Genomic DNA, 6,000 nt, shown 5'->3' with positions numbered 1-6,000 from the left:
TTCCCGAGCCAGAGGAAAAGTGATGGGTGGGATCCCGGCATTGTTTGGGTGGGGGAGGTAATGGACATTTTGATTTTGACTTCTGCATTTGTCTTATTGGACTGTCTTCTTATTGGGAAACACCACTACGAACGATCCACATGGACAAGCGATGGACTGGATGGGCAAATATTTCCCACACGTGTATGCCCAACCTCAGGAGTGGAGAGGACATTTTGCGGACTTTTCTATTATCTGTCCCCACTCCTGTAGAGACTCTTCGAGACATACGCTCAATAGTTCACAATGATAGTGATGTAGTAGATGACAATGTTGTTCAGGAAAACACCTTCCTTAATTTATTTGAATATTGTCCCCATTGCGATACCATTGAATATACACATTGGACGAATATAACTCGGTTTTAGGTGAGAAATGTTGCGTTGGCTGAAGAATGTTGTAATTTTACTTGTGACTCTAATGAAATCGGGAAATGCCAACGAATTAAGGCAACAGAAGTAACAGCTACTCTGCAATCGTCCGACTAGTATAATCTTATGTGTATATATATATATATATATATATTGCAATTAAGGTAATAATTTTATGAATAGCTAAATGTACTGAATGCCGATTTTCTACACCCCCTTAAGTGTCTAATATGACGATGACGATATTGATGTTGATAAATCTAAGATTACTGTATTGTGAACTTGATTGACTTGCAATATTTGATATTATGTCTTCATATCTTGATGGACATAGAGTGCACCATTCCTACCTGGGAACCCGACACCTATGGGTGACAGAACCAGGAGATAATGGTGGCTCTGATGTCCAAATGGGGGAATGATAGGGGTCAATCAATATTAATCAATAACCTAACATAAGAAAGATAAGGAAACAGTGTAATGAATGTGACATTAGTTATTTGGTTATATAATGTTATGTATTATATGTAAAACATTCCGGAAGTTGCTAGTAGAATTTGGATATAGAATCATATGTAAAAAGGTATATTCAAGCGTTTATTTAAATATTGATTTTAGAATACTAAATGTATGATTAATTAGATTTTATTCAGCTATCTTACTGAATACCAACTTATCAACTTTATGCTGACTCCCGAGTAAGTGGCCGAACCAGTTTTGTCTATGTGAAAACTAGAAACAATGTCCCCTCTTTTGATGTGCAAATTGTTGATGAACTTTGAAGATTGGACTTCTAGTCAAACGAGAAATGTAATTAACAAAAGTAGACAGCCAAGAGTCAGTCTTTATTATCACACTGTAACTGTTTCTATGTCTACTTCAAACAGTTTTGTTGATACCTTTTGTTTAGAAAAGCTTGTTGATTTACAGTTGCCAAAAGTACTTTGTAACCAGGCATCAGGTAACATTTGGAAACGCCTTCTTTACAACTTGCATATAAACTAGCAATGTACAACAATAAACAGAATTCATACTGATATCACTAGACGGTCTGTGTAGTGGCTTATTATGGTTCTCTATGAGTACTCTATATAATATTTCCTCTTAATTTGGATACAGGCAACATTCGCATTTGGGTCTGCGTTCCAGACCCCCCACAAGGGCAAAAACAGAAAGCGAGAATAAGGTCTCATCGTCACACAATTAAAGAGATGAAGACAGAATTCCCTGTGGCTGAGCATTTTTCTAGTCATGGACACAACATAGAACATATAAAAGTTACTATATTAAAAGGCAACTTCAAATCTTAGTCATAGAATAATTTGGGAGTACAAGTTTACAACCATCGTTGACACTCTCAACACAGGCATCGACATTTCAAAAGGCTTCATGGTAGAATGGAGCATACAAGAAATCTATAGCACAGATAACACACAGGCCTGGTGACCCCCTAACACCAATTTATAAACCATAAAACTGTCACATTCCTTATCAGTGGACCAATTAAGTATTTACTCCTCTCTCATATTGTCTGGTATTGTTTTAAGCGCAAATTCATCATGTCTGTGCCTTTTCATATGTATATGTCTTCGGATCTATTCTCTTATGCCTGAGGAAGAACCCTAAGTAGGTTTGAAAGCTTGCTATAACATCATGTATCTTTCTTAGTCATTAAAAGCTATCATATCTACAAGATTACTTAACTTCTCTTACTGAGAACAATCACAGTCTATGCTAACTTGTGTCCCATATTAACAAATAAATTAACTGAATGAGCAAAAATACTAAAACAATTAAAAAGGGAAAACATCTAATAATTAAAGTGCACTCCTCTTTGAATCCACATGCACCAATTTTGGACATCCTACATGAACCAAACCTATTTTGGATGACATCAGTTGCTCAGGTATTAAAGGGTTTGTACCAGAATTAATTTTTAGCACATCCATAGGATAAGTGATAAAAGTCTGAGCACTTGACAAAGACCACAGCTCTGTAGTGGTTGAAACGTTGTTTTCATGCTGGATGGATTAAAGTCTTTTTTCTGAAACAATTCCCCTGGATGCTGCTTCATCTTCATATCTTGATAAAAGTCTGATCAGTGGATTGTTTCATGATTGGGATTCCCACTAATCTGAAGAATGGGGTCCCATGTACTCTCTGCTCCTTACTGTAGTCTTACTGCACCACTGGTAGCGAGGCGGAGATTGAATGGAGCAGTGGCTGCACATGCATGGTGCACCTCCATTCATTTTTAATAGGACTGCTAAGATGGCTGACTAGTACAAGCCCTCAGCTATTTTTGTGAGTGGCAATGAAATGAATGGAGAGGCAGCCACACATGCATGGCCATGGCTCCAACTAATCGGACATCACTGAGAGTGGGAGAAGCATCTCTGCAGTGATGAGTAGAGGGGGCATGTGTCCCCTGTTCTCAGGATTGGTGGGGGCCACATTGGTGAGACCCCCACCAATCAGACTTTTAACATCTATCCTATGGATATGTGATAAAAGTTAATTCATGTTTAACCTCTTTAAGATACTCCTATGGCACAATGTACGTTACATCAAACCTACAACCTGTCATGCTTCTGTCCTTTCTATGAGACTGAGAAGGTACAGTATCTGTCTTCTCAGCATAGACAGCAATGTGACCGACACTGATATGAGGACATTTTTGTCAATTTTAATGTCTTTCTTATGACCGTAGCTTGCAAGTACAGCCATCAAAATTTTGTATACACCATCACTAAGGTGAGCGACCTTTAGTGGCCACAGCAAGCAAATGCTATAAGGAATGTCAAGAAGCAGGAAGGGTTGGCCCCCTTACCATATCAGGTCCTTTAGCAGTTGTACGGAAGGTATACCAGTGTGCAATGATTTCTGCACCTCACCCTGCCCTCTCCCTGGGCAGGTGATTAACTTTTACTAAGTTTCATTGTAGTTGCTGAAATATTTTTCACAAAAAAATATGCATGGCACCAAATCCCAATTATTAATCAAACGCTTGCAGCTCTGCACTCAAGTGGTCACATTAGGAGACATATACTGCCATCTTGTGGTAGAGGTTGGAAATACCAGCACAGTGTAATTACCAGCTCTCAAGTACTGTAGTAAAGTGTTATCCATTCCTATTACTATTTAGATAGTGTTAAGATAGTCAGCATCACTTAACAGGGAATGGTCTTCTATTACTGCTTTTATATTCTACTGCATCATAGACAGTAATGTGAAACAAACTTTGGAAAAAAGTATATAAAAGAGTTGTAGAAATCAGTTACTAAAGAACAACTGACTTTGCTGGGGTGCAGCTTCAGTGAGATCATCTCTGCTAGAGCCTAAATAGCCATATTAAGCTGCAGATAATGATCACCAGTGGTAATATCACTATTTGAAAATAGTTAGGCGGATTTTTGCTAAGAAATCCAGAGTGGGCATTCCATTCCGGATTCCGTAGAAATAACCCTCCATAGCATGCTAAGGGAAAAATATTTTTCATGCACACGTGCAGAAACCAATTGCAATTTCCACTTGTGGATGACAAATCGCAGTATGCTCCATTTAACTGTGGTTCCCGCATGGGCGGCTTCCTTTGAAGTCAATGGAAGCCGTCTGATTCGCGACCTGTCCACAATTGACATTGCAGACGGGCCGCGGATTCCGCAGGAAAACCAGGAGTTTGAAAAATAAAATCTGTACTGCGCTGGCCGGCACTTCCGCACACATCCGCAGTACAGAACTTCAAGACACGGACAGGTACGCAGGGTCACCGGCCGCAGGCAGGATTCCCTATGCGGAATCCATGCGTGCCCGTGGACATGAGGCCTTACTGGTGTTTGGAATGGAATGAGATCTGTGAGAACCATCTTGTGGTCCATAACATATCTACATATGTAGACCACGAAGTGGTTCTCACTGACCTCATTCATTTAAAACAGCATTTCAATGACTGCTGAATGGGGTACTTCTATGAAGCCTGAGGTACTGCATGCCCTATTTAAGAGGTACCAGATTTCCAACCAAATAGTTGTCTGATTTCTTAATATTAATCTTTATGTAGCACCGACAAATTCTGCATCACATTATAGTTCAGAAAGTACATGTAAGGGTGAAGCCACACGAATGTATATCAGCTCGGTTTTTACACCGAGCCGATATACGTTGTCCTCGTGTGCAAGGGGGGGGATGGAAGAGCCAGGAGCAGGAACTGAGCTCCCGGCCCCCTCTCCGCCCCTCTGCACTATTTGTAATGAAAGGAGGCGGGACGGGGGCGGGGCTAAGTGGCGAGAATTCGCCCCGCCTCTCCCCATTGCAAATAGTGCAGAGGGGCGGAGAGGAGGCAGAGAGGGGGGCGGGAGCTCAGTTCCTGCACTTGGCTCTTCCGTCCTCCCCCCCTGCACACGAGGACAACGTATATTGGCTCGGGGTGAAAACCGAGCCGATATACGTTTGTGTGGCTTCACCCTAAAGGTCAAAATCAGACATTACTCAGTAATAAACTAATCAACTATTGAAATAATAGGGGTGAGGGCCGTGCTCCCAAAAGGGTATGATCTATGAGGAATTGGGGATAATACAAGGTAAAAGTGCCTTCTTATACTGGACAATGAACCAGTAATCATTTATTCTAGAGTAGTAGACATAAATAGTCACCAGACAGTATTTTGTGTATGCAAGGGTGCTCCAGCATAAACTGACTGGACATTCAAGTTATGCTCATGTGTTATGCCACAAATGCATTATTAACCCTTTCCAACCCAATTTGTATCCTGGTTTTCCTAGGGGGCTTACTCTTTTACTGCCATTATACAACGGCGCTATCTGCCGGCTAAAGCTAGTACTGCATGAGGTGACACATTGGATAGGCTGCGACAGCAGAGAGGCTGGCAATATACAGTAAGAGAACCCCAACAGATGTCTTCCAACATCGGAGCTGTACAGCCTTAAATCATAATATCTTCAGACGTTGGACAGTGGATTGGAAATGGTTAATCGGACCCCACACTTTGAGGCAACCTATGTTAATATGATAGCCAATGTGATAACTAGCAAAAGTGCAAATCCTTTTATTTACCTTAATTGATGTTTTTGTGGTGGAAAAAACTCTTGAAAGTGCAGGCCACTGGGGTTCTCCCCTCCTTCTAATTTGCTGTCTACTTTCTGTTGTCAGGTGAAGTCAGTCTCTAGTAGCGAGAATAACAAGAGTGAACACAGGAAGTGGGCGGAGTGGTGATTCATGTTACACATAGAAGTCTATGGAAAGGAGGGGGAAGAGACAGTCCCACATAGATGCTGCAGCAGCTAACTGAAATCATTTACAGCTACAGAAATGATATGTACACTGTTTTCCTGCACCAAGCCAAGATTGGAAAGACTAATAGCTGTCAGAATGATAGATACCCCCACAAATGACCCCATTTTGAAAACTACACCCCTTAATATATTCACTGAGTGAGGTCAGGAGTATTTTGACCCCACAGGTTTTTTTTAGGAATTACTACAATTTAGAGGAGAAAAAATAAAATTTCATATTTTTGCAAATATGTCATTTTAAATGCAGATTTTTGTTTCTATAGTGCACCTGAAAATG

The sequence above is a fragment of the Eleutherodactylus coqui genome, chromosome 9, assembly GCF_035609145.1.
Source record: "Eleutherodactylus coqui strain aEleCoq1 chromosome 9, aEleCoq1.hap1, whole genome shotgun sequence".
NCBI classification, from domain to species: Eukaryota; Metazoa; Chordata; class Amphibia; order Anura; family Eleutherodactylidae; genus Eleutherodactylus; species Eleutherodactylus coqui.
The sequence above is the reverse complement of the archived record's forward strand: the minus strand, read 5'-3'. Positions refer to the sequence as shown.